Source organism: Callithrix jacchus, chromosome 2, assembly GCF_049354715.1.
Source record: "Callithrix jacchus isolate 240 chromosome 2, calJac240_pri, whole genome shotgun sequence".
Lineage (NCBI taxonomy): Eukaryota > Metazoa > Chordata > Mammalia > Primates > Cebidae > Callithrix > Callithrix jacchus.
In genome coordinates, this window is record NC_133503.1 from 111,775,602 (window position 1) to 111,797,227 (window position 21,626).

The following is a 21,626-nucleotide window of genomic DNA, read 5'->3' on the forward strand; positions in this document are numbered from 1 at the left end:
ATAAGCCTCAAACCAAGGAAAAGGAAGGCTGTGAAGATTACATTGTATCTGTATAATATTGTAAAGTATCACCCTATTATACACGCCAGTTACAAGTCTCAGGCTTTCATATGAATTTGCAGTTGCTTAAGCAAGGAAGGCTGTTTTTGTTTTTGTTTTTAATTGATCCCAAGATACGTTTGAAGAGGGTGAAGCAGCAATGGCTTGCAGATCCCTTGGACAATTATGGGAGGAGATGCTGGTACAATCTGCTGGACAAACAGATTACGTCTCTTTAACAAACTATGTCAGCCAGGGGAGAAAGTGTAAATATTGTGGTTATCATTCCCCTTCTTCATCTCTTGGCTTCAACAGATGCACTTATCCCAAGAGAATGTAAGCTCTATGAGAATAGTGATTTTTGTTGACTGCTATATCCTTAGTACCCAGAGGCTGCAGATCACAGAGTATGAGAATGACTATGATATCATACCTGCAGGGGTCCAGAGTAGAGACAGCCAAGTCAGAATCCTACAGGATAAATAGGTTTCAAGAGCCCAAACACACACTTAAATGCCAATTCTAAGTAAAAGAGACAGAATAAGAACTCAGGATATGTAATGGATCAGAAACAGGGAACTGGAGCCCAAACTGTTTTTCACAAATACCACTGAATACAGTTTCTTTTATAGGCCTAATGGTAGGTGGTGTGTGGTGAGTTAGACTGAGAAACTGGGAAGATGGTTAAAGAACTAAAATTGACTATAGAGGTAGTCTTTCAGACCAAAAAAGAGAATAAAATGACAAGACTTAAGTAAAGCAGTGGAAAAAATAGATTTTACATTTCTGATTCAAATTTTCAAGACTTGGTGATCAATCATTCATATAACGTGTGAGAATACTGACAACTAGGTAATTTACTTTGAGGGAACTGGGCAGATAGTGAATGTATTACACAAGAGATAGAGACCATATGGGGAAGTGGTTTTGATGGTAATGAGTTTAGTTTTGGACACAATGAATTTAAAGTGTCTGCAAAAAATTCAAGTTGAGAGGTAAAATAGCCTTTGAAAATTCTTATCTAAACCTCAGAAAGTGGTTAGAATTGGAGCTAAAGATTTAGGAATCCATGTGTGTACAGGTGCTAATTCAATTCATAAGACTTACCCGAATGGAAAAGATTGTTTATAACTATTTTTAAGAGACTGGGTCTTGGCCGGGTGCGGTGGCTCACGCCTATAATCCCAGCACTTTGGGAGGACAAGGCGGGTGGATCACGAGGTCAAGAGATCGAGACCATCCTGGTCAACATGGTGAAACCCCGTCTCTACTAAAAATACAAAAATTAGCTGGGCATGGTGGTGTGCGCCTGTAGTCCCAGCTACTCGGGAGGCTGAGGCAGGAGAATTGCTTGAACCCAGAAGGCGGAGGTTGCGGTGAGCCGAGATCATGCCATTGCACTCCAGTCTGGATAACAACAGCGAAACTCCATCTCAAAAAAAAAAAAAAAAGAGAGAGAGAGACTAAGTCTTGCTATATTGCCCAGGCTGTTCTCAGACTCCTGGCCTCAAGTGATCCTCCCATGTCAGCCTCTCAAAGTGCTGGGATTACAGATGTGAGCCCCATCTGGCCTCTTGATGGAATTATAGAGAGAAAAGAGGGTAGAGAATGGAAGGACGAGGTGGTCTAACATTGAGAGGTAAATAAATGATAATCCAATGTAAGGACTATAGATAAAATAGAACCAGTAGTATTATACAAGAAAATGAATTTAATGGCCAGATCACACCTGTATTCCCAGCACTTTGGGAGGCCGAGGCAGGTGGATCATGAGGTGAGGAGATCGAGACAATCCTGGCCAACATGATGAAACCCCGTCTCTACTGAAAACACAAAAAAATTAGCTGGGCGTGGTAGCACGTGTCTGTAGTCCTAGCCACTAGGGAGGCTGAGGCAGGAGAATTGCTTGAACCCCGGAGGCAGAGATTGCAGTAAACTGAGATTGCGCCATTACACTACAGCCTGGGTGACAGTGCGAGACTCCATCCCAAAAAAAAAGAAAAAAAAATGAATTTAATATCCAAGCCTTGTTTTATTGTCCTTTCTCCCATGATTATGCCACATATGATGGGCAAAATTAACCAACTCATTCAAACTTCTTACTTTCTCTCCTTCCATTTTCACACACACATATTTATAAGCAGTTGCAGGTTGGGATCTGAGGAAATAGACTCTGAGTTGTGCATGTAGGAGGTTTGTTGTGGGAAACAGCGTTTCTCCCAGGACATGATCTGTGAGAGGTAAGAAAGTAAGATTAGAGAGGAAAAGCTGAACTGTGATGCAGTCACAACAGAGGTCTCAGTTGATCCACAGGGGCTCTGAAGCTTCTTCAGAGAAGTTCTAAATTAAAGCCAAGGGGACAAGCCTTTGAATTCCCACATCAATAGAGGGGGTGTAAACTTAGGTGAGGGGGTGTAAACTTTAAGTTAAGAACAATTTCACAAGAAGAATGTAGCTACCAGCTGTCAGCAGCCAATACTCTGGGTAAATGGGAGCATGAGTGTCTTAGTCCTTAAGGGGCTGGAATTGGGGGGGTGTGATGGGAGTCATACCACATCATCCATCATAGAACCTGATTTGTAGCTTTGTAAGTGTGTCTCTGTGTGTGTGCATGCATGTGTGTGTATTTAGTCAATCTCTGGTTGGTAAGTGGATAATAAAAAATGATTACTGATGACAGAAGTATTCTGGTGATATAACAAATACGTTGGTAAACTCACTGACTGTACCTGCAGCTGGTGATAATTCAATTCATCTCTGAGGCAGAGACAAACCTGGGTGGGAAAACCAAGGTTGAGGGACCTTATCTCTTAACTAAGAGGAACAAGTACATAAAATCTCTTAACTAAGAGGAACAAGTACATAAAAATGTGTCTCCTCATGCTTCTGATCTTAAGTTTCCTCAGGTTATAGCGCTAGAATGAGTACTACAATATTGAGAAAAAAATACACTTTTTGCCAGAAATGTTCAAAGCCTATATAAAGAATAACATTTAACAGACACATAGATGTCATTATAATGTGCTGTAAATAATGACTTTTAGAAAATATCAAAACTTGGCCGGGTGTGGTGGCTTACGCCTGTTATCCTAGAACTTTGGGAGACTGAGGCGGGTGTATCACCGGGGGTCAGGAATTTGAGACCAGCCTGACCAACATGGTAAAACCCCGTCTCTACTGAAAATACAAAAATTAGCTGGCATAGTGGCGCATGCCTGTAATCCCAGCTACTTGGGAGGCTGAGACAGGAGAATTGCTTGAACCTGGGAGGCGGAGGTTGTGGTGAACCAAGATTGCACCACCTCACTCCAGGTTGGGTAACAAGAGCAAAATTCTGTCAAAAAAAAAAAAAAAAAAAATCATTCAAATTTATTACTATAAGCCTAAGAGCTTTATGCTTTTAAAAAAACATGCTGCTGAGTTGACTCAAATACTCTTTGTAAATAGTTAAAATATATATAAATATTAACATAGCAACAGGAGAAAAATGGTTAATGAGAATTAGACTATAGGATCAAAAGAAGCCATCAGGTTTGTGAATCTGATAATGTAAATGATTTTTGAATAAATTTTTGAATTTCTAAGTAATTCTGAAGTGTAAACCTGATCTTACTCAAGGCTAAATTTCTTCAGCTCTCTCCTGAATCCACTATAAGCTACATAGCTAGTTTCTATGTCACGGATACTTAATGAAGAAATGGTTGGCGGGGTGGTGGTGCTAAGGACAAAACTAAACACATTCTGCCATCAAGTGGCTAGGTAGTCTTAGACATGTCGTGTAAGATTTTTGGGATTTACTTTTCTTACCTATAAAATAAGATGGTTAGACAGTTACTTAGGCTCTTCCATGTTCTAAGGGTTATATCAGAGGTATAAATGATGTGTCAACAATGACTTTAAATAGTATGTACTGGCTGGGCGCAGTGGCTCATGCCTGTAATCCCAATACTTTGGGAGGCCAAGGCAGGCAGATCACTTGAGGTCAGGAGTTTGAGAACAGCCTGGCCAACATGGCAAAACCTTGTCTCTACTAAAAATACAAAAATCAGCCAGCATGGTGGCGTGAGCCTGTAGGCCCAGCTACTTGGGAGGTTGAGGTGCGAGAATTGCTTGAAACTGGGAGGCGGAGGTTGCAGTGAGCTAAAATTGTGCCACTGCACTCCAGCCTGGGTGACAGAACAAGACTCTGTCTCAAAGAAAAAAAAAAGTATGTGCCATGTGTTACTGAATGAAGTGTTTTAAAGGACTTTTACCTCTGAAATATATGTAAGCCATAGAATTCTTTAAAACAGTCTATGGCTGCCCTCTCTTGTTAATAATATAGTAAAGGTAAGAAATAAACCAAATATAAAGAGTTTTTATTTTAAACTAATTTATAAAATCCTCCCAACAAATACTTATTTACTCAGAAAGGAAATACATAAAAATACTATCGTCATGTACATTTGATCAATCATTGTAATTTCTATTTTTACAGAGATGAGGATTTCACTCTTACCCTGGCTGGAATGCAGTGGGATAATCATAGGTCACTGCAGCCTTGAAATCCAGGCTCAAGTGATCCTCCTGTCTCAGCCTCCCAAGCACCCTGGAATACATACATGTGCTGCTCCCCACCTGACTAATTTATACAATTTTTTTTCTGTAGAGGCAGGGTCTAGGTATGTTGCTAAGGCTGGTCTAGAACTCTTGGGGTCAAGCAAGCCTCCTGCCTTGGCCTCCCAGTATCTGGGATTACAGGTGCAAACCACTGCACTTGATTCCCCCAAATTGTAAATTTTTACAGTTAACATGTAAGCCCATGGCTCTCACTGCTTTAGGAAATTGATCCAAGGAAATAAGTAATAGGCAACATATTAGGCATCGTGAATTCACAGCATTAAATTTATACTTATAAAGCATAAAAACTTTTTTTTTTTTGAGATGGAGTTTTGCTCCTGTTGCCCAGGCTGGAGTTCAATGGCATCATCTCGGCTCCTGCAACCTCCACCTCCCTGGTTTAAGCAATTCTCCTGCCTCAGCCTCCTGAGTAGAAGGGATTACAGGTGAGCACCACCACACCTGGCTAGTTTTTTGTATTTTTAGTAGAGATGGGTTTCACCATGTTAGCCAGGCTGGTCTCAACTCCTGACCTCAAGTGATCTACCCGCCTCAACCTCCCAAAGTGCTGGGATTACAGGTGTGGGCTACCACACCCAGCCCATAAAAATACTATAAAATGCCATAGAAATTTATAAGTGAAGTTAATCTAGTCACTACTTCACCTCTGAAAAAGCAGCAAGGAAAATTCTATCATGTAACATGCTTGCCAAAATCTTAAAATTTAAGAATGTGGCCAGGTGCAGTGGCTCATACCTATAATCCTAGCACTTTGGGAAGCTGAGATGAGAGAATTTCTTCAGCCTAGGGATTCAAGACTACCTGGGCAACATGGCAAATACCCATCTCTACAAAAAATACAAAATTTAGCTGGGTGTGGTGGAATGGGCCTGTAGTCCCAGCTACTTGGGGAACCGAGGCAGGAAGATCGCTTGAACCTGGGAGGTCAAGGCTGCAGTGAGCTGTGTTTGCACCACTGCCCTCCAGCCTGCATGAAAAAGTGAGACCATATCCAAAAAAAACAAAAAGGATATCCCAAATATCTTTTTTTTTTTTTTTTGAGACGGAGTTTCGCTCTTGCTACCCAGGCTGGAATGCAATGGCGCGATCTCGGCTCACTGCAACCTCCACCTCCTGGGTTTAGGCAATTCTCCTGCCTCAGCCTCTTGAGTAGCTGGGATTACAGACACGTACCACCATGCCCAGCTAATTTTTTGTATTTTTAGTAGAGATGGGGTTTCACCATGTTGACCAGGATGGTCTCGATCTCTTGACCTCGTGATCCACCCGCCTCGGCCTCCCAAAGTGCTTAAATTTTTGTTGTTGTTGTTTTATATAAACAGGGTCTCACAATGTTGCCCAGGCTGGTCTTGAAAGCCTGGGCTCAAGCAATATTCCCACCTTGGCCTCTCAAAGTGCTGGGATTATGAGTGTGAGCCACTGTGTCCAGCCCTAATTAATGTCACCTGACAACAAGTGGTGCTTGTTGATTTAAACTTCTTTTGTTCTTTTTAAATTTGGTTTTGTTGTTGCTGTTGTTTTGTTCTGAGCACCAGAAATGAGGATTTTAAAATTGCAACAAATATAACTATTTAATTCATTCATTCAACAACTTAAAAAACAGATACAATTCATATACTATAAATTCACTCTTTTAAAGTGTACAATTCAGTGGTTTTTAGCAAGGTCATAAGAAACAACAACTATTTATTGAGTGCTTACTATGTGCCAAGGTTTTGTTCAACTTGATACTCATGAAAGAGAAGTCAGAGTTTTCAAATATGCAACATAAACATTCCTTACTTATGTCAGATAAACTAGGCAATGTTGAAATAATTCTTGGTTCACAATCAGGGATGAATGTAGCCAACGTGAAAAATGGAATTTGCTTCCAGTGTTAAAAACAATGCCAAATACAGAGTTGTGAACAATTTCCTCTTTGGCACAGCCTGGCTTGCTCATGAATTTAGATTAAATCTCCAGCATTAATTGGACAGATGTGGAGTAATTTATCACCAGGAGCCCTTGAGATCAAAAAGTTTTAGAGCTGGGCAGCACCTTAGAGATCATCTACATCTTTTTTTTTTTTTTTTTTTGTCTGAGACAGAGTTTTGCTCTTATTACTCAGGCTGGAATGCAATGGTGTGATCTTGGCTCACCGCAACCTCGCCCTCCTGGGTTCAGCCAATTCTCCTGCCTCAGCCTCCTGAGTAGCTGGGATTACAGGCACGTGCCACCATGCCCAGCTAATTTTTTGTATTTTTAGTAGAGACGGGGTTTCACCATGTTGACCAGGATGGTCTCGATCTCTTGACCTCGTGATCCACCCGCCTCGGCCTCCCAAAGTGCTGGGATTACAGGCTTAAGCCACTGCGCCCGGCCGATCATCTACATCTTATACCTCTACTATACCATCAGGGAACCAAAAACCAGAGACAGTTAATGACAAGCTCCAAGTCTCAAACTCAGAACAAAGCTTTCAGATTCCAATCCAGTGCATGTTCCTTATGCCAGTTCCCAAACTAGATGTCTTAGGGACCCAGGTTTCTTGGTGAAACCTACAGGGCTTCTAGGAAAATGGATAAATGGCTGAGTGAAAGAGCCTCTGCATCCCAACCCTGCTTCAATTCTAGCCTCGCTATGTTTACCTCTTCAACTTGTAAGATTCTAAGCAAATTTTTGTTTAAAAATAGTTTCACTGTGGCCAGGCATAGTGGCTCACACCTGTAATCCCAGCACTTTGAGAGGCCTAGGCCAGCGGATTACCTGAGGTTGGGAGTTTGAGACAAGCCTGACCAAAATGGAGAAACCCTCTCTCTATTAAAAGAACAAAATTAGCCAGGTGTGATGGCACATGCCTGTAATCCCGGGTACTCAGGAGTCAAAGGCAGGAGAATCACCTGAACCTGGGAGGCGGAGGCTGCAGTGAGCCAAGATCACCCCATTGCACTCCAGCCTAGGCAAGAAGAGTGAAATTCCATTTCAAAAAAAAAAAAAAAGTTCCATTGCTAAAAAATACATGGACATTTTTTGAAAATACCTTAGGGAAAGTAATTCCATATTGTCCAAAGGAGGTATGTGGCTATTACTGCACATATGGTTTAAATATTCTGCCTAGAAAACTGCAGCACCACCTGAACATTAACAGATTTCTTGGTAAATGGTATGTGTTTTAAGAATTGCTTCTTTTTAATGCTTGCAGAATTTTAGAAAGTAGATTGTGCATGTTTAAAGAAAAAAACAAAGCATTTTTACTTCTCTCAAATTAAGTTACTGAAATGGCAGGAAAAAATGATATGGGTAGATAATTGTACTTATTAATGGAATATAAAAGTATGTACATTCAAAAACATTTTTCTATAGTATCAATGAAAAATAGAGAAGCATCATCCCTAGAATACATGTTTTTTTTCAAAGTGTTGATCCCATTATCTGACTGGAAAACTAGACAATCCACCACTCCAGGAGGGGATGGGTGTGCTTAACTCTCCTCCTGGTTATCTCTAGGAGTGCTCCAGCCCCACCCTGGCCCTTCTTGGAATTCTTCTCCTCAGGAGGCCCAAGCGACCACTGCCAAACAAAGAGCAAAGGGAAGCTGCCGTGAGTCCAGGCAGACGATGAAGGACATACAGGATGTTCACTACCTGCAGATCCGGATATGGTGCTAGTGGGTCAGCACAGGGGCATAATGGCTGGACTTGGCCAATCTCTGCTTGAAGAGCTGGGTCTGCAGGTATCTCTCTGCAAGAAAGTTTTTTTTTTTGAGACGGAGTTTCGCTCTTGTTACCCAGGTTGGAGTGCAATGGCGCTATCTTGGCTCACCGCAACCTACGCCTCCTGGGTTCAGGCAATTCTCCTGCTCAGCCTCCTGAGTAGCTGGGATTATAGGCACGCGCCACCGTGCCTAGCTAATGTTTTGTATTTTTAGTAGAGACAGGGTTTCACCATGTTGACCAGGATGGTCTCGATCTCTTGACCTCCTGATTCGCCCACTTTGGCCTCCCAAAGTGCTGGGATTACAGGCATGAGCCACCGCGCCTGGCCAAGAAAGTCTTAATCCTCAGGCCTAGGATGCAATCCACTTTCATTTTGCCCCTGTACAGTACTCTGATGTGAATGAGTCACTGCAGCAGAGCACTGCCTTCAAACAGACATTATGGGTCCTTCTTATCAAGCATCGCAACTCCTGGGAAGCCCTGCAGATCTTGTCCAGGGTACATTTGACCCTCCAGATGTCACATTTGCTCTGAAGGCCATACTTGCCTATCTGTGTTAACTCTTGGTTAACGGGGGACTTCTCAAAGGGTCTCCCAGGAATCACATATGTTTTCTGACCCAGCTCAGGATGACTGATGTGTTGGCTGTGCATGTCCATCTGTGCCTCACCTAAGGGTAGGTCCTGGTTATGGCAAAAGGGGCTAGAAAAATTCATTTTAAAAAGTAAAATATACCACATGCAGTGACTCAGCCTGTAATCCCTTTGGGAGGCCAAGGCAGAAAGATTGCTTGAGTCCAGGAGTTCAAGGCTGCAGTGAGCTATGATCACACACCACTGCACTCCAGCCTTGATGACAGAGTGAGGTCCTGTGTCTTAAAAAATAAAATAAAATCCTTAAATCAAATTATGCCAAAGAATTGTATTCAAATACACATTCTAGTACTCACTATACAACATAGTCTAAATCAGTATTAATAGCAAAAAGTTATATGTCATATCATTACATAACACATTTACATTATGCTTTATTGTACAAATAATTTTCATTTTGGGGGTGCTGAATTTGTGTTTTTTTCATGAAATTAAAGAATGCCATTGAATGATTACATAAAATGTGTTTGGTTGCAAAATATTTTTGAGTATTATTGGCGTTCAATTTGTGAAATACATGATTAATCTCACGGCATAACCATTTGGAAAGCCAAAGGATCCACCGCATTTTGTGTGATAGTCAATACTGTCAACTTGATTGGGATGAAGGATACAAAGTGTTGATTCTGTGTGTGTCTGTGACGGTGTTGCCAAAGGAGATTAACACTTGAGTCTGCGGGCTGGGAAAGGCAGACCCACCCTTAATCTGCGTGGGCACCATCTAATCAGCTGCCAGTGGGACTAGAATTAAAAAGCAGGCAGAAAAATGGGAAAAGACAAGACTGGCCTAGGCTTCCAGCCTACATCTTTCTCCTGTGCTGGATGTTTCCTTTCCTGGAACATGGGACTACAAGTTCTTCAGTTTTGGGACTTGGATTGGATCTACTTGATCTTTAGACTATAGACGGTCGATTGTGGGACCTTGTGATTATATGTAAGTTAATACTTAATAAACTCCCCTTTATGTATGTGTATATATATATATATCCTATTAGTTCTGTCCCACTAGAGAAACTTAATAGTTTGTATACTTTATAAATGTGGAATTTCATATGTTAGTAGTACTAAATGAAAGTATGCCTTTATACATATATATATATATATATGTTTTACTTCAGTAAATATATTTGTTCCAGAAAAGTAACATGTAAGCTGACCTTTTAAGAACACAGAACTTCACATATATATTTTCTTAATTTTTTAAAGTTTGATTTTATTTTTAACTGACAAATAATTGTATACCTACTTTCTTATTTTTTGTCTTTAATCAGCAGTGGCTATGCTCCCACCACTTCAAGGCTTTCTGTCCTTTATACTATCAAGTAATTAATAATGGGAGAATAAATGTTTAAATATCTTAGAGCTCTCCTATTATAGCCTGTGTACATCTACATAAACATATAGGCATTCAAAGCATATTTATTGATTTTCAAAAGGATAAAGGAAATGAGAGTTAATTTTATATATGTACTGTGCCAGTACAGTAAATCATGTTCCAAAAGTGCTAATGGCATATGTCTTAGTCCATTTGTTTGCTATAACAAAATACCACAGACTGGATAATTCGTAAACAATAGAAATTTATTTCTCACAGTTCTGAAGGCTGGAAAGTCCTAGATCAAGGCACTGGCATTTGATGTCTGGTGAGGGCCTTTTCACATGGTGGAAGGCAGAAGGGCCAAAAAGGGAATAGCTGCTGTGTCTTTGCATGGCAAGAGTGGGAGAAAGCAAATCAACTTCCTCAAGCCCTTTTATAAGGGCCTTACCTTCGAACAGCCCCACATTTTATATTATCACATTGGCTAGTAAGTTACAACATATTAATTTGGGGTGCCATATTCACACCACAGCAGCATAAAAGGTCACTGGGATTATTTTATTCTCCTGAAGTCTTGGGATAATTTACTTTCCCAATCAGTTTGCTCTTACCCTGTTAAAAACACCTTAGGTCAAGTCACAGAGAACTTTTAAGGCCAAAGATTTTACTATCTAGAGAGTGGTACATTCATATTACTTGCCCCTTTCTCTCAAGGGCTTTCTTTTTTTTTTTCTTTGAGATCAAGTCTTGCTCTGTTACCTAGGCTGGAGTGCAATGACATGATCTTGGCTCACTGCAACCTCCGCCTCCTCCTGGGTTCAAGTAATTCTCCTGCCTCAGCCTCTGGAGTAGCTGGGATTATGGGAACCCGCCACCATACCTAGCTAAGTTTTGTATTTTTAGCAGAGATGGGGTTTCACTATGTTGGCCAGGCTGGTCTTGAACTCCTGACCTCAGGTGATCTGCCTGCCGTGGCCTCCCAAAGTGCTGGGATTACAGGCGTGATCCATCACACCCAGCTCTCAAGAGCTTTCTACACGAGTATATCTTAAACAAAAAGGAGCTCAGGTGTCACTCACCTGGCCTACTGGATCCTTCCTGAAATTCTCCCTTAAGACTTGTTAGTATTTTTTGCTTTTTACCTAGTTATCACTTTACTTCAGGAATGAGGCCAACAAAAGGCAGGGTACAGGTGGGAGGGAACAAAACTGTTCTGCCTTTGTAAAACTCTGATTCTAGAGTCTTGCAGATTATTTCCTAGTAAAACTGGTCTTTACAGAGTCCAAAAGGCTTGCATGATACATAGAGTGCCCAACAAATTTATTAAATGTCACCAAAATGTGGCTGGGGTAAGGAGAACCAGGTGTATTTGCTGACATGCTCTTGGGGTTATTTACATCTGTGCATTAAGGTTATTTGTATCTACTGTCTCCCCATGGGGGGATTACTGCATAATGATGTGCTGCTACTTATCCTCAACTGCATTCATAGATATCACGTTGGTAGCCTGAAACTGGCTGTAGTGGGGGAATTTTTTACCACAGAAGTTAGCAAACTTCTGTGAGATGAAAACTTTTCCAGAAAAGACCATGCAGTATATATTCATTTTTTGTTTGTTGTTGTCGTTGTGTTTGTTTTTTAAACTGACGTTAGAGACAGGGTCTTGCTATGTTGCCCAGGCTGGTCTTGAACTCCTAGCATTAAGTGATCCTCCCATCTCAGCCTCCCCAAGTGCTCACTCAGATTATAGGTGTGAGCCACTATGCCTGGTCCTAGACCAGAGCTCTTTGGAAACCATTTTAATCAATTTCTTCTGCAGGAACTTTTGACTTTCTCAGGTCACTTATATTATCAGTCTACTAGAGCTACAATAGCAAAGTACCACAGAATAGGAAGGTGAGATGACAAATTTATTTTCTCATAGTTCTGGAGGCTAGAAGTCTGAGATCAAGGTGCCAGTAGGGTTGTTCTCTTCTGAGGCCTCTGGTCTTGGCTGGTAGATGGCTGGCTTTTCCTTGTGTTACCGCGTGGTCTTCCCCCATACGTGTTTGTACCCATTTCCTCTTCTTATAAGGACACCAGTCATACTGGATTAGAGCCTACCCTAATCACCTCATTTTAACTTAAATGCCTTTTTAACTTTTTTTTTTTTTTTGAGATGGAGTCTCACTTTGTTACCCAGGCTGGAGTGCAGTGGTGTGATCTTAGCTCACTGAAACCTGCCTTCCAGGTTTAAGCAATCCTCCCACCTCAGCCTCCTAAGTAGCTGAGATTACAGGCATATGCCACCACGTCCAGATAATTTTTGTATTTTTCGTAGAGACAGGGTTTCACCACGTTGACCAGGTTGCTCTCAAACTCCTTACCTCAGGGGATCTGCCTGGCTTAGCCTCCCAAAGTGCTGGGAGTACAGGCATGAGCCAATGTGCCCAGCCTTAAATACCCTTTTAAAGACCCTAGCTCTAAACACACTCACATTCTGAGGTACTGTGGGTAGGCACTTCAACATATACCTCTGGGGAGGGGAAACAATTCAGCCGTAATACCCTGTAGTGAAAAATACTGCAGGTCAATATTTAACAATCAGCTGTCCAAAAAGAAAAAGGCCCAAATTGTAGCATTTGCTAACTTCTATGGTAAAATTCCCCCACTACAGCCAATTTAAAATACCAACATGATTCCTCTGAATGCAGTTGGGACGAGATAAGCAGTGGCACACCACTATGTAGTAATTCTACCACAGGGATACAATAGATACAAATAACCTCAATGCTTAGATGTAAATAACTCCAACAGCATAGACTGAGAATCAGCAAACCTTTCAGCAAACATTTCTGGAAAAGACTAAACAGCAAATATCATCTCATTTGTTCAACACTGCATTGTAGTAAAAAAGGAGCCAGGCTGGGTGCAGTGGCTCATGCCTCCAGCAATTTGGGAGGCCCAGAGGGTAGACTGCTTGAGCTCAGGGGTTCAAGACCATCCTGGGCAACATGGTAAAACCCTTTCTCTACCAAAAAAAACCCCGCAAAAATTAGCTGGGCGTGGTGGTGTGCGCCTGTGGTCCCAGCTACTCGGGAAGCTGAGGTGGGAGGATCACTTGAGCCCAGAAGGTTGAGAGTGCAGAGAGCAGTGATGGCACCACTGCACTCCAGCATGGGTAACAGAACAAGACCCTATCTCAGAAAGAAAAACAATAAAAATAAAAATAAATAAAGGAGGCATAGATAATATGTAAATGAAAAAATAAAAAGAAGCTATAGGCAATATGTAAATGAATAGGTGTGACAGTGTACTAATAAAAAGTTTTCTACTGGACTTTGCCTAGTGACAGCTGGAGATATCTGACTCTGCTCGTCATCAGTTTTCAACCAGCCTGCCTTGTTTTGGCCTTATTCTCCTTCCCCATCAAATGCTTAGGCTACTAGTTGCAGGCACCTCCTGAACCTTCTCAGGTTAGGTCAGTGGGCAGCAATAATGGTACATTGCTAATGTCTTCCTTTTAGATAGAACTTGCCATTAGGGTGCATTGAATACCAGTAAGTTAACTGCCTCCATCTGTAGCACTGTCAAGATCTACTATAGCATACCAGCTGAGGCAACCTCTTCCCTGACAGCCCGCAGCCAATGACTGAACATGGCAATGGTATGAGGGTCTAGTCATTTCTGGCCAATGTTGAATTTCCCTAACAAGCAATATTTTCTCTAGATACCCACAATGGGTTAGCTGAGATTTTATTTTATATATCTTTATTTATTTATTTAAATACTGAAAAGAGTTAACAGTTTATTATAATTTATTTTATTTAACAATCTAGGAAGTTCGCAGCCATCAGCAGTTGTTGTGCAATTTCAGGTGCAATTGGGAATTCAGGAATCTCAGTGGAGCTGTTAGTGTGGCGAACGTTGTACGTAAAATACATGCATACTTTTGATAGCACATGTGAAGGTATCTCTCTAAAACTGACCTCATTGGTTTCGTTCTCAGCAAATTGACCTGGGCCAGTCAACATGGCTTTTATTGTGCCTGATGTTAACGCATGTTCTCTTTTTACAATAAATTCATGGCCATCAGATGATATCAATTTGACATACATGGCATCAGGGCCTTCACAGCCACCATTGGTTTTCTCCTCTCCATCCATTTTGTTGTTATGAAAAATTCTACTTTGCTTACCCAAGAACTTCAGCAGTTTCCCGTCAGCCCCGCAGCCACCGCAGCTGGGTCCCCACGTACCGCCAGAGCCCCTATTCCAGGGCCGCCCCCCCCACCCCCAGCAGCCAGCTGCCTTGGGTTCCGGGGCAATAGGAAGAATTACTTCCGCTGGGTCAGATCACCTTCTACTACGCTCAGGAGATATGTACCTGGTGAAGCGAGGACTCAAAGTGTGTCGCTACTCTATTTATTTATTTATTTAGACAAGAGTCTTGCTTTGTTGCCCAGACTGGAGTGCAGTGGCACAATCTTGGCTCACTTCAAACTCTGACTCCCAGGCTCAAGCAATTCTCATGCCTTAGCCTCCCATGTAGCTGGGATTACAGGCGTGCACTACCATACCTGGCTAATTTCTGTATATTTTAGTAGAAATGAGGTTTCGCCATGTTGGCAAGGCTGGTCTTGAACTCCTGACCTCAAGTGATCCACCTGTCTCAACCTCCCAAAGTGCTGGAATTACAAGCATAAGCCACACAACCCAGCCTGATTTGGTTAGATCTACACCACAGTCTGTGCCTTTTCTTTCCCAATTCTGCTTTCTTCCCCTTTGTCATTTTTCCAATGGACTTCTGTACTTCTAAATTAATGTTATATTCTGCTTCCTGGAACATCCAAAGTGACCCATTTGGTATAAGGAGTAGTGGTCTGAATGTTTATGTCCCTCCAATATTCATATGTTCAAATACTAACCTCCAAGGTGACAGTATTAGGAGGTGGGTGGGGCCTTTAGGAAGTGATTAGCCCTCATGGTTGAGATTAGTGCCTCAGAGATCTAGTTTGTCTCTTAAACTATGTGAGGGTTGCCAGGTGCGGTGTCTCACATCTGTAATCCCAGTACTTTGGGAGGCTAAGGTGGGTGGATCACCTGAGGTCAAGAGTTCAAGACCACCTGACCAACATGGAGAAACCCCATCTCTATTAAAAATACAAAATTAGGGGAGGGCTAGTGGGAGAGGGAGGTGGGGAGGGATAGCCTGGGGAGAAATGCCAAATGTGGGTGAAGGGGAGAAGCAAAGCAAAGCACACTGCCATGTGCGTACCTACGCAACTGTCTTGCATGCTCTGCTCATGTACCCCAAAACCTAAAATCCAATAAAAAATTAAAAAAAAAAATACAAAATTAGCTGAATGTGGTGGTGCATGCCTGTAATCCCAGCTACTCAGGAGGCTGAGTCAGGAGAATCACTTGAACCCAGGAGGCAGAGGTTGTGATGAGCTGAGATCACACCATTGCACTCTAGCCTGGGCAACAAGAGCAAAACTCCGACCAAAAAAAAAAAAAAAAAAAGAGAGAGAGAAAACTATGTGAGGGCACATAAGATGACAGACACCATCTATTACGAAGTGGGCCCTCACCAGACACTAAATTTCCCAGCTCGTTGATCTTGAACTTCCCACCTTCCGGAACTGTGAGAAATAAATTTCTGTTATTTATTAGTCAGGCAGTTTATAGTATTTTCTTACAGCAATGCTGTAAAAAAAAAAGAAAGAAACATACTGTTCCCCACCACTGCACTCTCACACTCAACACAGAACACTTCTGTGAACAGATGTGTGGGGGGCTGTTCCCAAAACCAAGCAATTCTCCTGGACACCAACTGGGTATTATTTAATTGAATTCAGTTCTGACACTATCTATAGTGTAATCCACCTGGCAATTTACCTGGAGATAATGTCAGATCCCACAGTTTGAGGGTTTAGTCCTACAAGATTGCCTTCACTTCAGATTAAGTATTAGCTTGTCACCTACACTCTGACCTGCTACAAACCTGGGTTTCCACAACCTCCTCCTAGCACTTAATTAATTTGCTAGGTTGGCTCACAGAACTCAGGGAAACAATGTCTATTTCTTATATTTGCTGGTTTATTTTGAAGGACATTATAAAGGATACAGATGAACAGCCAGATGAAGAGATAGACAGGACGAGGTATGGACATGATGAGGTATGGGGAGAAAAGCCGGCACAGAGCTGCCATTCCCTCTCTGGTTGTGCTAGCCTTCCAACATCTCTGTATCTTTAGTAACCCAGTTCCTCAAATCATGTTGTCCAAGAGTTCCTGTAGAGCTTAACATCCATCCAGCCCCACTCCCTTTCCTGGAGATTGGTGGGTGTAGTTAAAAGTTCCAATCCTCTAATCCTGTAATCACCTGGTTTTTCTGGTGATCCTAAGGCTATTTTAGGGGCCCCATCCTAAATTATCTCATTAGCATAAACTCAGATGTGATCAAGAAAGGGTTACTTTGAATAACAAGGAAACTTCAAGGGTGTTAGGTCTATGACAGGAACTGGAAACAAAGACCAAATTATTTCATATTATATTACAAACTCAAAAAGATAGATGGGGCTTGAGGTTAGATCAGACCTGTCCCACTGTCAATGAGACATGTGATTTTTGGACTATAGCCAGTCGCTGGAAGAACGTGTTGGCTTAGTCATTAAAACTTACAGGATTGACTTGGGAGAATGTTCTGATGCAGAGCAATGCCCTTGGGGCAAAAATTCAGTGTGTGTGTGTGTGTGTGTGTGTGTGTGTAAGTAATAATATCTACAAGGACAATGGAATTGGCCAGCTATTATAAAATTACATTAAGTCCTACAAAAGGTTAATGAAAATCTGAGAGCTGTTAACAAACAAGTGAAAACTTATTGTGTAGGCCAGATAGCTTCTTTAGTAGCATACAAAGAGGCCCTTATCTTTTGCACTGGGAAAACAGAAAAAAGCTGGAACGCCAAACTCTGGATTTAATAGTCAAAAAGATTAAAATACAATTGAAGCCAAGGTTTGGTTGCTAGTTGGAAAACTTGGGACTCTGGCCTACAGGACGAGGACAGCTGCGGGGATAACCCCAAAGATTTTGACTGCTAAATATCCTCTGAACACTCAAAGTCTGCAGAGGTTGTCTACCTTTCTTACTAAAAGCTAGTACTCCCCCAGAGTAGAGAGTTCCTGAATAAGGCAACAACAGAGGGCCCTCTTGGAAACCTATCTCATCTCACAGCTGCCAGACCAGTAACTAGGATTAAGTCACAGCCTAGATGGGAATGTGCTAGGCCTAATCTATACCCTCCAAGAAACTGCATGAGTTAGTCAGAATATATTGGTAGGAAACAGAGGAGTATGTGGGACTAGATGTTGAGGGTGCTTGATCAAGAAGACTGAAACATAAGACTGGAAAAAAGTGAGCTTATTAACTTGGAGACATTTTCAAGACATGAGATTTAATACCCTATCGAGGTGCCAAGGGATGGTGCAAACTTCCTATTAGGATGGTTACTAGAAGCAATTGCTCATGATGAATGAAGTCAAAATACCTGAACTTCTGAAGGCAGAAAGTGAAGAACAGAATTAAAAGGGATCAGGGAAAAGGATAGGCTGAAGTAGATATAGTATATGAGGCCAGAAGCCTACACAAGCATTATGTTCCATTGGAGGACCCGGAGGACACGCCATTCACCAAAGCCATTGGGAATGAACTGGTAAGAGAGGCACCAGCCTCACTAAAAAGTTCAGTGACAGTTCACTTTTAATGATCAGAGCTAACAATAGAAGATACTATCACAGACCTTGGTTATCAAAAGGAATGGGAATGATGGGTTCCAGAAGCACATTAAATGCCAGGGGGGCAGGGTTTATTGCCAGAAGTCAGGGAGAATCAAAATTGTCATGACTGGCAAAATCAGAGTGATAGTTAAGGAGGTTCAACCCAAAACGAGCTGGGGAGTTGGCTAAGAGTTCAGTGTCCCTAGGTACAAAATAGATGGGCAGGCAACAAGAGTATGGCCTCATATACATAATCAAAAAAAGAAAGAGTGGATGGGGAGAGTAAGAGTGGCTATCACAATAAAAAGCATCATGATTCCTCACCCAATTGCCAGTTCTGAGCCAATTTTCAGACTGTGAACCTATTGACAGATGACCGTGTCCCTGGAGGGAAGGACTCCATAATCATATACTGTAATGATTTTTCCCATCCTTCCCTAAAGGAATCTAGGCCTTTTCTTAGGTAACTGCACATTGGAAAGTGGGAAACATTTAGACACTTCGGGGAAGACAGACATAGGATCTGAGTTAACACTGATACCTGCAGACCAACAGTATCATCTTGGCCTTCTTATTAGAGCAGCAGCATAGAGGAGCCAGGTATTAGGTTTGTGCAAAAGTAATTGCGGATTTTGTCATTACTTTTAATGGCAAAAACCGCAATTACTTTCGCACCAAACCAATAAACTTTAGTCTTGGCCAAATCCTGGCTCATGATGTGTTCCCTGGGTCCATAGGGACAGTTGACGGTCACCAGTCCCTGATTGTTATATTTGATATAGACATGCTTGGCAGTTAGAGTAATCCCTGCACTGAGTTCTAGATCCTGAAGTAAGAGCTATTACTGTAGTGAGGAAGGCAAAGTAGAGTCTTGGAAACTGATCCCCAATCCACTTCAGACAAGAGTAAACCAAAAGCAGTATCTCACATTTTAGGTGGGGATGGAGGAGATTAGTGCCAATTCTTTTTTTTTTTGAGACAGAGTCTTGTGTTGCCCAGAGTAGAGTGCAGTGGCACAATCTCTGCTCACTGCAACCTCTGCCTGCCGAGTTGAAGCAATTCTCCTGCCTCAGCCTCCCATGTAGATGGGAACTACAGGCATGTGCCGCCATGTCCAGCTAATTTTTTGTATTTTTAGTAAAGACGTAGTTTCACCATATTGGCAAGGACTGTCTGGAACTCCTGACCTTGTGATCCACCCACCTTGGCTTCCCAAAGTGCTGGGATTACAGGCGCAAACCTCCGTGCCCACTTTCAATATGCCTCGGTTTTGGTCCCTATCATATCTCCATTTAATTCACCTGTCTGCTCCCCACAAGAACTAGATAAATCCTAGACAAGGACCATAGGCTACTGCTAAACCAACCAAGTAGTATCCCTGATTGTAGCTGCCAGACTCGACCTGTAACTTTAGTAGAGCATAGCAATATGGCCACAGGCACACAGTATGTGGTATAGCAAAATGAGCACACACCTTCTTGATATTTATGCTACCCACCCCTTTAATTTTATTTATTTGTTTTTTAGAGTTGTTGCATCCACATTTCAATTATCCAAATATTTTGAGCAACCTGTTGCTATGGACTGAATGTGTGTGTCCTCCCAAAACTCAACACTACCTGTAATGTAATAATATTAGAAAGTAGGGCCTTTGGTAGGTAATTAGGATTAGGTGTGGTCTTGAGGGATACGAATCCCATGAGGGATTCTAAAAACTCAAGAGGGCTTGCTTCTTTCTGCTCTCTGCCATGTGAAAATCCCACAAGTAGGCAGTCTGCAGCCCAGAAAAGGGCACTCACCAGAACCCGAACATGCTAATCCCATTTTAGACTTCCAGCTCCAGAATTGTGTGAAACAAATTTCTGTCATTTATAAGCCATCCAGTCTATAGTAATTTGTTATAGCAACCTGAACTAAGACACTTATTTTTCAGTTTTTCAAAAGCATGAAACAAAATTCTCACAGAAATTCTCAATTCCAAATTGATCAATTTCCATAATTTTTTTCAATTACATAATTGCAATAATGTGCAACTAGCATTAACAGGCTTAAAAACACACACAATAATCTCTTAAAACATACAATTCAACTTATAGGAAAATAAATGCATGTTATGTTAGAGTGGCTGACCACCTGTAAACATGTAGATTCGTCATGCCGAAGACAGCACTTTTACAGATAGAATAGAGAGGGTCTGTCATTCATTCCACGGGTTAAGTAAAGCTCAGTTATGAATGCATTTACACTCAGAAAGAATATGATTCTCCTCTCTTTCTTCCAGCTTTGTGTGTGAGGGAGTGCCAGGGGATTTGTAGGAGGGGATAGAGGGCAGCATAGTAAAATTTTTGCTCTTTTCAACTCTAAACAGATAAAATTTTATCATATGCCTGCCTTAACCACTATTAGTCCCCATTCCCTTCCAGACAAAACTTAAAGCTCTTAGTGCTTGAGGCCCTATACCATCTTGGAGCCTCACATCTTTTCAGTCTTATTTCTACCTTGTGCCATTTTCCACTGCCAACTTTCTTTTCATGCCAAACCAGAGATCATGCTTTTTTATGTATCCATGTCTTTTCCAATCAGTCTGGGATGAATTTTTCCTTATTTAGGGTGATTGGATAACTTATTGTCCAAACTGTGACACATGCAAGAAAGGGGACACTAATGAGATTAAACAATGGGAAAGCAGATGCAAACTGGGGTAGAACTCTGCAAACTGGCCTGTGGTCACCCTACTCCATCATGGGCCCAGTGAATTCATCATCGCTGTGATCTCACTGCCTAACACTCAGTGGGCACTTCAAAAACCTTAGCTAAAATTTATTATATACTGCATGATCTACTGCTGTTTTTACTGCTCTCTCTAACCTTAGTTACCACTAATACACACAGAAAATTTGTGTCAATTACAAAATGTGCCCTTTCTTTTTGGCAGCAAATTCCCAACTACATGGTGAATGGACACCACGCTGGATTTCACAACCTTCCTCTCCCATGAACATTTTTATGTAGTAAAACAAATTACTCAATGTGTCTCCAACTATATATCCCGTATAAAAATTAAGTGGTTGTAAAGATATCGAAACATTCCACTAAAATACATGTTAGATGCCATCTGAATTTTGGGTGAGATAAGATGCAAAGAGGATTTGTAGTAAGAGAAATAAGAGAGGTTAAGTATCAAACATCTATCTGGAATTTTACGCAGTGAATATGAAAACACTGTGAAAATCTACTGGGAAATTTGTAAATTAGTAAATTTGCTATACATAGAACCAGTTGTTATTTTACAAGTGGAATACAGGACTATAATATTACTTTGGGAAAACGTATTGCCAATATCAACCTAAGAAAAAGAAAAACTGGTATCTTTCCAAAATGGGCTTTGATAAATCATATTATGTATAAAATGTTCAATTTGTTTTAGGAAATCTATCTTAACAGATAAGCATTCAGTGTTTTTGTTATTTTTCAATACTTTTGCAATACTTTCTTTTTTTTCTTTTTTGAGACGGAGTTTCGCTCTTGTTACCCAGGCTGGA

General features: G+C 41.4%; 1 long non-coding RNA gene and 1 pseudogene across 1 annotated transcript in view; both read right to left on the reverse strand.

The window, feature by feature from the left end:
- The window catches only part of LOC118151453 (uncharacterized), a 44,549-nt gene that overhangs the window by 13,398 nt on the left and 9,525 nt on the right, over positions 1-21,626 (reverse strand). The gene's annotated exons all lie outside the window — the stretch shown is intronic.
- On the reverse strand, positions 14,105-14,615 carry LOC100399157 (transcription elongation factor B (SIII), polypeptide 1 (15kDa, elongin C) pseudogene; annotated as a pseudogene).